The following is an 11545-nucleotide window of genomic DNA, read 5'->3' on the forward strand; positions in this document are numbered from 1 at the left end:
CTCCAAATATGAGGCACCCCTCTCTCTACGTGCATCCTACACAACCAATAAAACATGCGAGCATTCTTGAATTGACCTGTACAGTTATCTGACCAAATGATATGTCTATCCATAGCAATTGCATGCTCGTGTAAGAAATAAAAAAATTTCTCAAAACAATGTAGCACAAACTCGTGAGAGTGAGATCTATCATCACTCATATAAAAATGATACTCTCTAATAATCTTTCGATTATCTTCCGCACTATCAGGGGCATGTCTATATGTTATGTGAAAAAAAATTGCAATCTGAATAGAGTTGTAATACTGAGATTGTGTCTCATTTTGAGGTTGCAATGTGTAGTTCTCAGCAAAATCAACAACTGATATAATAGTGCCAATGGGAAAAGTCTCCTTACATGTTCTAAATTGTTGATCGAACCACTGAGACCTATGACTATGTCTTGCATACTTGTAAAAAAGATTTTCCTTGAAATCTGAAATAAAATTAGCCACATTGATATCTTTTCCAACCAATTCACATCTAGAGCTCTCACTCCCACTCTTCAATGTGTATTTCACCATTTCATAGACCCTTTTTTTCACTATTGTCTTTCCAAGATCTTGTTCACACCCCTCATGGAAACATGTGTCAAACTTGGATAAGCCACCACATTCTAAACACTTCTCATTTAAGCAAGCATTTTTATAAAAGGAACAACCATCAACTCTACGACATAAGAGTTGATCTAACAAGTCTCTTGATGATTTTGGAAGCCCACTAGCCCCACAATCCTCCAACATTTTTTTACTATGCAAAGTAGAACAGATGGAGCATAATAGTTCATGGTGCATAGAAAACTCAACATGATATTTGCAACAACATGTATTTCAAATTTTGAGTGGCACACAATAAAATGGCTTCAAAGATTCAAAAGCCCTTTGTGATATATGAACACTTGGATGACTCTCTCTAAATTGTTTGAACAACATAGTTTGACTTACCTCCAAATAGTGTTTAGGATGTGGCGTGCGGTCTCTAATGCCAATTCTCAACTTTAAGACATCTTTAGCATTGGGTGATACTCGTGAGTTAGAGTGCCAAAATTGTATAATTTCTTCCTTCACATCGTCGGATAGCTTCTTATCAAAATGTGGAAGTCTCCCACCAAATGCCCATGTTTCATTTTGAAGAGGATCATCAATTTTCTCTCGTCGACTAAGTGCTCTTCTCAAAGTAGTACGATTTAGATTCAAATCAATACAAGTTTGTCTCATATATCTACCCTTTCTCAAATGATGACTTACCAAAGAGGTTGTAATAACCCTTCGAGCAGCTCTATTATCCTTCTCTCTGCTATTTTTCCCAACGCTATTGAGAGCACTGAAAAGATTCTTCACAATAATGGCATTTCTTTCCAACTTTTTATTCACACGAATTTTCAATTTGGAAAGCATAGGTCTCATCTTTTGCATCTTTAATAAGTTCATGAAAAGCTGACATTGCTCTACCACTGTCTTGTTGCCGAAAAACATCTGATATAGTCTTGAAGCCCATAACTGAATGGTTCTTTCTGATTTTTTTCCTTCCAAACTAGTCATTATCATTTCATCAATTTCAATTATCCATTTTGGTGGTTTAGAACCTTCATGTCGATTATAATTAGGAGATATGTAAGGTTCTTGTGCATTAAGTTCCTATGCATTGTCATCTTCGACATGGTCAATTATGCAATTTGGATTATGACTTGGTGGCATTTCTTCTTCAAAATTTTCAATCTCTACATTTTCAATTTCCGCATTATCATTTTCAATAGGTACATTTTCATTCCCCAACTGTACATTTTCATTATCTGACTCTATGATTTCACCTTCTATTAATTCATCATCAACTTCATTGATATTTAGCATACCTTGTCTTTTTTTTCGGTGTTTCATTTTGTCCTTTTCCCTATATGCTGCAATGTCTTCATTGGATATCTTCTTTTTACGTTTATTCTTTCGACGACTGCTGCTCCCCATTCAGATGACAAATTCGAACACCTAAGGTTATATTTTCAAATTCTTTTCGATTGGTTGGGCCCCAAAACATGACTTTTTACAAATCCCGTGAAAAAAGAGGTAAAAAAGTAATGTTGTCGAGTCTGTAGGGACAGTCAAATATTTGAAATTGATGCCAGTATAATCAGATATCCGATAATGGATCGGATATCCGATATAGGAAGTGGACTTTTGGGGGGAAAACTTGCTAAGGTTTCCCTCCTTTGCCACAATAATATTAATATTATGAAAAAATTTGGAGGCAAACGACTTTAATTTATAACTAAGTTAATAGTATATTAGTATTAGTATAAAATATCAATAATATTAATATAAAATAGTATTAATATACCTATAGTATCAATATTATTATTATACCTATAATAGTATTAATATTATTAATATAGATATAATAGTGTAAATATATAGTGTTTATTTATATTAAGCTACAATATATAGTATTAATATATATTATTATTATTACTATACATATAATAATATTAATATTTAGTGTTTATTTATATTATAATTATTATCCTAAAATAGTATAAATAGTATATCCTAAAATATTACGTTATATATACTAAAATATTACGTTATTATATAGATATATTAATAACATATATATTAATATAATAATATTTATAATATATATTATATTTAATAAAAATATTACGTTGTTATATATATATATATATATATATATATATATATATATTATATTATTATACATATTAATATAATAATATATAATACAAAGAGGGTCATCATTTAATGGGTCAAAGGGGGTCATAGGTCACCCTATGACCCCCTTTGACACATATGAACGACTCGACTATGTCCCTAGGGGTCCTAGCACCCCTAGGGACATACGTCGTAGTTTAATGGATCAAAGGGGGTCATAGGTCACCCTATGACCCCCTTTGACTCATATGAACGATTCAAATATGTCCATAGGGGTCCTAGGACCCCTAGGGACATATGTTGTCGCTTAATGGGTCAAAGGGGGTCATAGGTAACCCTATGACCCCCTTTGACCCATATTACCCATTCGAATATGTCCCTAGGGTCCTAGGACCCCCAGCGACATATCTCGTCGTTTAATGGGTCAGGGAGGGTCATAGGTCACCCTATGACCCCATTTGACCCATATTACCCATTCGAATATGTCCCTAGGGGTCCTAGGACCCCTAGGGACATATGTCGTCATTTAATGGGTCAAAGAGGATCACCTATGACCCGCTTTGACTCATATGAACGATTCGAATATGTCCGTAGGGGTCCTAGGACCCTTAGGGACATATGTCGTCGTTTAATGGGTAAAAGGGGGTCATAGGTCACCCTATGACCCCCTTTGACCCATATGAACCATTCGAATATGTCCCTAGGGTCCTAGGACCCCTAAGGACATATGTCTTCATTTAATGGGTCAAAGAGGGTCATGGTCACCCTATCACCCCTTTTGACCCATATTACGCATTTGAATATGTCCCTAGGGGTCTGAGGACCCCTAGAGACATAAATCGTCCTTTAATGGGTCAAGAGGGTCATAGGTCACCCTATGACCCCCTTTGACCCATATGAACGATTCAAATATGTCCCTAGGGGTCCTAAGACCCCTAGAGACATATGTCATCATTTAATGGGTCAAAGAGGGTCATAGGTTACCCTATGACCCCATTTGACCCATATTACCCATTCGAATATGTCCCAAGGGGTCCTAGGACCCCTAGGGACATATGTCGTCGTTTAATGGGTTAAAGGGGGTCACCTATGGCCCCCTTTGACTCATATGAATGATTCGAATATGTCCCTAGGGGTCCTAGGACCCCTAGGGACATATGTCGTCGTTTAATGGGTCAAAGGGGGTCATAGGTCACCCTATGACCCCCTTTGACCCATATTAACCATTCGAATATGTCCCTAGGGTCCTAGGACCCCTAGGGACATATGTCTTCATTTAACGGGTCAAGACCTATGACCCCCTTTGACCCATATTACCCATTCGAATATGTCCCTAGGGGTCCAAGGACCCCTAGAGACATATATCGTTGTTTAATGGGTCAAGAGGGTCATAGGTCACCCTATGACCCCCTTTGACCCATATGAACGATTCGAATATGTCCATAGGGGTCCTAGGACCCCTAGAGACATATGTCATCATTTAATGGGTCAAAGAGGGTCATAGGTTACCCTATGACCCCATTTGACCCATATTACTCATTCGAATATGTCCCTAGGGGTCCTAGGACCCCTAGGGACATATGTTGTCGTTTAATGAGTCAAAGGGGGTCATAGGTCACCCTATTACACCCCTTGACCCATATTACACATTCGAATATGTCCCTAGGGGTCCTAGGACCCCTAGAGATATATATCGTCGTTTAATGGGTCAAGAGGGTCATAGGTCACCCTATGACCCCCTTTGACCCATATGAACGATTCGAATATGTCCCTAGGGGTCCTAGGACCCCTAGAGACATATGTCGTCATTTAATAGGTTAAAGAGGGTCATAGGTTACCCTATGACCCCATTTGACCCATATTTCTCATTCGAATGTGTCTCTAGGGGTCCTAGGACCCCTAGGGACATATGTCGTCGTTTAATGAGTCAAAGGGGGTCATAGGTCACCCTACAACCCCCTTTGACCCATATGAATGATTCAAATATGTCCCTAGGGGTCCTAACACCCCTAGGGACATATGTTGTCGTTCAATGAATCAAAGGGGGTCATAGGTTACCCTATGACCCCCTTTGACCCATATGAACGTTTCGAATATGTCCCTAGGGGTCCTAGGACCCTTAGAGACATATGTCATCTTTTAATGGGTCAAAGACGGTCATAGGTTACCCTATGACACCATTTGACCCATATTCCCCATTCGAATATGTCCCTAGGGGTCCTAGGACCCCTAGGGACATATGTCGTCATTTAATGAGTCAAAGGGGGTCACCTATGACCCCCTTTGACTCATATGAACGATTTGAATATGTCCCTAATGGTCGTAGGACCCCTAGGGACATATGTCATCGTTTAATGGGTCAAAGGGGGTCATAGGTCACCCTATGAACCCCTTTGACCCATATGAACCATTCGAATATGTCCCTAGGGTCCTAGGACCCCTAGGGACATATGTCTTCGTTTAATGGGTCAAAGAGGGTCATAGCTCACCCTATGACCCCCTTTGACACATATTACCCATTCAAATATGTCCCTAGGGGTCGTAGGACCCCTAGGGACATATGTCATCGTTTAATGGGTCAAAGAGGGTCACAGGTCACCCTATGATCCCCTTTGACCCATATTACCCATTCCAATATGTCCCTAGGGGTCCTAGGACCCCTAGAGACATATATCGTCGTTTAATGGGTCAAGAGAGTCATAGGTCACCCTATGACCCCCTTTGACCCATATAAACGATTCGAATATGTCCCTAGGGGTCCTCGGACCCCTAGAGACATATGTCATCATTTAATGGGTCAAAGAGGGTCATAGGTTACCCTATGATCCCATTTGACCCATATTACCCATTCGAATATGTCCCTAGGGGTCCTAGGACCCCTGAGGACATATGTCGTCGTTTAATGGGTCAAATGGGGTCATAGGTCACCCTATGACCCCATTTGACTCATATGAATGATTCGAATATGTCCCTACGGGTCATAGGACCCCTAGGGACATATGTCGTCATTTAATGAGTCAAAGGGGGTCATAGGTCACCCTACGACCCCCTTTGACCCATATGAACGATTCAAATATGTCCCTAGGGGTCCTAGGACCCCTAGGGACATATGTCATCGTTTAATGAGTCAAAGGGGGTCATAAGTTACTCTATGACCCCCTTTGACCCATATGAACGATTCGAATATGTCCCTAGGGGTCCTAGGACCCCTAGAGACATATGTCGTCATTTAATGGGTCAAAGAGGGTCATAAGTTACCCTATGACCCCATTTGACCCATATTACCCATTCGAATATGTCCCTAGGGTTCTTAGGACCCCTAGGGACATATGTCATCGTTTAATGGGTCAAAGGGGGTCATAGGTCACCCTACAACCCCATTTGACTCATATGAACGATTCGAATGTCCCTAGGGGTCCTAGGACCCCTAGGGATATATGTCGTCGTTTAATGAGTCAAAGGGGGTCATAGGTCACCCTACGACCCCCTTTGACCCATATGAACGATTCAAATATGTCCCTAGGGGTCCTAGGACCCCTAGGGACATATGTCATCATTTAATGAGTCAAAGGGGGTCATAGGTCACCCTACGATCCCCTTTGACCCATATAAACAATTCAAATATGTCCTTATGGGTCCTAGGACCCCTAGGGACATATGTCATCGTTTAATGAGTCAAAGGGGGTCATAGGTCACCCTACGACCCCCTTTGAGCCATATGAACGATTCGAATATGTCCTTAGGGGTCCTAGGACCCCTAGAGACATATGTCGTCATTTAATGGGTCAAAGAGGGTCATAGGTTACCCTATGACCCCATTTGACAAATATTACCCATTTGAATATGTCCCTAGGGGTCCTAGGACTCCTAGGGACATATGTCATCATTTAATGGGTCAAATGGGGTCAATGGTCACCCTACGACCCCATTTGACTCATATGAACAATTCGAATATGTTCCTAGAGGTCCTAGGACCCCTAGGGACATATGTCATCGTTTAATGAGTCAAAGGGGGTCATAGGTCACCCTACGACCCCCTTTGACCCATATGAACGATTCAAATATGTCCCTAGGGGTCCTAGGACCCCTAGGGACATATGTTGTCGTTTAATGAGTCAAAGGGGGTCATTGGTCACCCTACGACCCCCTTTGACCCATATGAATGATTCAAATATGTCCCTAGGGGTCCTAGGACCCCTAGGGACATAAGTCGTCGTTTAATGAGTCAAAGGGGGTCATAGGTTACCCTATGACCCCCTTTGACCCATATGAACGATTTGAATATGTACCTAGGGGTCCTAGGATCCCTAGAGACATATGTTGTCGTTTAATGGGTCAAAGAGGGTCATAGGGTATTTGACCCATATTACCCATTCGAATATGTCCCTAGCGGTCCTAGGACCCCTAGGGATATATGTCGTCATTTAATGGGTCAAAGGGGGTCACCTATGACCCCCTTTGACTCATATGAATGATTCGAATATGTCCCTAGGGGTCCTAGGACCCCTAGGGACATATGTCATCGTTTAATGGGTCAAAAGGGGTCATAGGTCACCCTATGACCCCCTTTGACCCATATGAACCATTCAAATATGTCCCTAGGGTCCTAGGACCCCTAGGGACATATGTCTTCGTGTAATGGGTCAAAGAGGGTCATAGGTCACCCTATGACCCCCTTTGACTCATATTACCCATTCGAATATGTCCCTAGGGGTCATAGGACCCCTAGGGACATATGTCGTTGTTTAATGGGTCAAAGAGGGTCATAGGTCACCCTATGACACCCTTTGACCCATATTACCCATTCGAATATGTCCCTAGGGGTCCTAGGACCCCTAGAGACATATATCGTCGTTTAATGGGTCAAAGGGGGTCATAGGTCACCCTATGACCCCCTTTGACCCATATGAACAATTCGAATATGTCCCTAGGGTCCTAGGACCCCTAGGGACATATGTCATCGTTTAATGGGTCAAAGAGGGTCATAGGTCACCCTATGACCCCCTTTGACCCATATGAACAATTTGAATATGTCCCTAGGGGTCCGAGGACCCCTAAGGACATATGTAGTCATTTAATGGGTCAAAGAGGGTCATAGGTCACCCTATGACCCTCTTTGACCCATATGAACGAGTCGAATATGTCCCTAGGGGTCTGAGGACCCCTAGGGACTTATGTCATCGTTTAATGCGTCAAAGAGGGTCATAGGTCACCCTATGACCTTCTTTGACCCATATGAACGATTCGAATATGTCCCTAGGGGTCTGAGGACCCCTAGGGACATATGTCATCGTTTAATGAGTCAAAGATGGTCATAGGTTACCCTATGACCCCATTTGACCCATATTACCGATTCGAATATGTCCCTAGGGGTCCTAGGACCCCTAGGGACATATATCGTCGTTTAATGGGTCAAAGGGGGTCATAGGGTTTGACCCATATGAACAATTCGAATATGTCTCTAGGGGTCCTAGGACCCCTAGAGAAATATGTTGTCGTTTAATGAGTCAGAGAGGGTCATAGGTCACCCTATGACCCCCTTTGACCCATATTTCCCATTCGAATATGTCCCTAGGGGTCTTAGGACCCCTAGAGACATATATCATCATTTAATGGGTCAAAGAGGGTCATAGGTCACCCTATGACCTCCTTTTACCCATATGAATGATTGGAATATGTCCCTAGGGGTCCTAGGACCCCTAGGGACATATGTCATCGTTTAATGGGTCAAAGAGGGTCATAGGTCACCCTATGACCCCTTTTGACCCATATTACCCATTCAAATATGTCCCTAGAGGTCTTAGGACCCCTAGGGACATATGTCGTCGTTTAATGGGTCAAAGGGGGTCATAGGTCACCATATGACCCCCTTTGACCCATATGAATGATTCGACTATGTCCCTGGGGGTCCTAGGACCCCTAGAGACATATGTAGTCATTTAATGGGTCAAAAGGGGGTCATAGGTCACCCTATGACCCCCTTTGACCCATATGAACGATTTGACTATGTCCCTAGGGGTCCTAGGACCCCTAGGGACATATGTCATCGTTTAATGGGTCAAAGAGGGTCATAGGTCACCCTATGACCCCCTTTGACCCATAATACCCATTCGAATATGCTCCTAGGGGTCCTAGGACCCCTAGAGACATATGTCGTCGTTTAATGGGTCAAAGGGAGTCATAGGTCACCCTATGACCCCCTTTGACCGATATGAACGATTCGGCTATGTCCCTGGGGGTCCTAGGGACATATGTCGTCATTTAATGGGTCAAAGGGACCCCCTTTGACCCATTAAAGGACGACATAAGTCCCTAGGGGTCCTAGGACCCCTAGAGACATATATCGTCGTTTAATGGGTCAAGGAGGGTTATAGGTTACCCTATGACCCCCTTTGACTCTTATATATTAATAATATACATATTAATAATATACATATCAATATAATAATATAATAATATATATATATACATATACATATTACATTATTATATTTAATGAAAATATTATTTTATTATATAAATATATTAATAACATACATATTAATATAATAATATTTATAATATATATTATATTTAATAAAAATATTACGTTGTTATATAAATATTATATTATTATACATATTAATATAATAATATATAATACATATTACATTTAATGAAAATATTACGTTATTGTATATATTAATAACATACATATTAATATAATAATATATAATACGTATTTTATATATATATATAAATTACGTTATTATATTTAGTAAAAATAATAATAATATATATTATATTTATAGATTGTAATAAGATTAACATAAAATATTATTATATATTACTAGATTATATCTTGTATGTTTACATTACGTTATTATATATATATAATATATTAAAATATGCCTTTACATATTAATATAAGTGAAATAATTTAAAAATAAAAAACTAGAACGTTTAAATCGAATTTCCCTCCAAAATTTGAAGATTTTTTGAATTTGACTACCAAGCCATATCCGATATTCGATATCAAATCGGATATCCGATTTGGAATCGGATATCCGATCAGGCTTGGTATTTACCAAGCCTGCCCGGTCAACCCCAAAGACGTGTTTATAGAGAGTTTTAGTGATACTCAGACTTCGGGTAGCCATCTGACAATGTTATTTTGATCAAAATTGAATGAAACGAAATGGATTTTTTAATATCGCTCTCTAGATTCCATCAATATAATTTCTGTCAAATTCTGAGTTCAATAAGTATTTATTAGTTAATTATCAATGAAGATTATTATAAAGTGTTGATTGACATACTGAAGGAAAAATAGCTATAACTTTCAAACGGTCTAACATTTTTTAAATCTAAAAGGTGCGTCACATTCTATACTTTGCCTAGTATAAGAAAAAAATAAAAAAATAAAAATTTGATCAAATTTTCTATTAGTTAGGGTCGTCAGATACGGGACCTTTTTTAATCTGAAAAAGTTTTGGTAAAAAATTCATATTTAATTATTTATTTGGAATAAAAATATCAAAAAATATTCGTCACATCCAGGCATGAGTCTAGTTTTCATATCTATAATTATATTAAAAAATATTATGATTTGATTTTGATTAAGGTGGTCAGACATACACCTACTTTTTAATTTCACCCTGAAATTTTCTTAGTACTGCATTAAAATTCAAACTTTTGACCAATCAATTATTTTTTTCTCCTGATAAGGCCTAGTAGTTTAGAAACTAAATTTAGTTTTCTACAAATTATTTTCTTACAACTTTTTGATATAAAGTCCATAACCACTTCAAAATTATGTGTCAAGTTGACATAACCCTGATTTGCTGATTTTTCACTGCTACTTAAGGCCATAGTTTGGTACACCATGATCTTGCACATACCCATAGCTATAATTAGTATAAGGATTTTTATCCATAACAAAGACTAATATCGGACTTGATATCTAGTATAAACTTCTATTAAAATTATCTTTAAAAATAAATCTTATCCTTAGCCTTCTAAATAAGACTATGTTCAAATATTGTATTTTTAATTTTTTTCTATATTTAAAAATAAAATGATTCTATTTGTAGAAAAGGAGAGACAATTGGCATCTCCATTGATAAGGACAAGAATACTCTTTGAACTTTCCTTCACTCATGGTTAATGCTATCCGTCATTGACAGATCTTACCCAAAAATTAAATGATTTTATTGTTGATATTATATTCAAATTTATAGTTATATTTAAAATAATTTTTTTATATTTTTTATGCATACAATAGTATTTATAATAAAATTCTCGAAATGTAATTAATTTTTTTTTTAATGTTGTCAAATATTTATAATTTAAAATTTTAACTTTTGGCTTTGTTAACAACAAACATATATATTTAAAAATCATGCTTATAATGAAGCAATTGTAGGCAATATTGAATATAATTTTAAAATAACTAGACTTAAATCTAATGAATTCAAAAGGTTGTGATATACCTTTCTTACTGATAAAGTCAATTTATAATGCAGAGGATAGAAAATTAATTTTACTTTTTTAAAAAATTAACAAAAATAAATTACAAATTCATATTAAGATTTATTTTTAAAAACTATTCTAATTTTGATTTGTATTGATGCAACCAAACATGAAATAGTCATCTACCAATTCTTCTTCTAGGACAACCAATGTGATGTCCCCAGAGTGGGCCCCTAACGGAAGGTGACATAGGTCTGTCCATGCGATTTGTCACTACCACGTGTCTGGGATCCTCGCCAGTGAGGCTATCCTGGGCTTGCCCCCTTAACATAGGGGAGGTGCCATTTACTAATCATTACACCAAAAGCTCAGACTGTTAGTAAATGGCACCT

General features: G+C 38.4%; 1 non-coding gene across 1 annotated transcript; it reads left to right on the plus strand.

Annotated features, from left to right (window-relative positions):
* The first annotated feature begins 10765 nt into the window (after nt 1-10765).
* Nucleotides 10766-10885, plus strand: LOC149572058 (U6atac minor spliceosomal RNA). Its single transcript, XR_016361123.1, has one exon. It is a non-coding gene; the product is annotated as a U6atac minor spliceosomal RNA (small nuclear RNA).
* The last annotated feature ends 660 nt before the right edge of the window (nt 10886-11545 follow it).

The sequence above is a fragment of the Cupressus sempervirens genome, chromosome 2 (assembly GCF_028749045.1).
Source record: "Cupressus sempervirens isolate cs-2001-9-10 chromosome 2, ASM2874904v1, whole genome shotgun sequence".
Classification (NCBI taxonomy): Eukaryota; Viridiplantae; Streptophyta; class Pinopsida; order Cupressales; family Cupressaceae; genus Cupressus; species Cupressus sempervirens.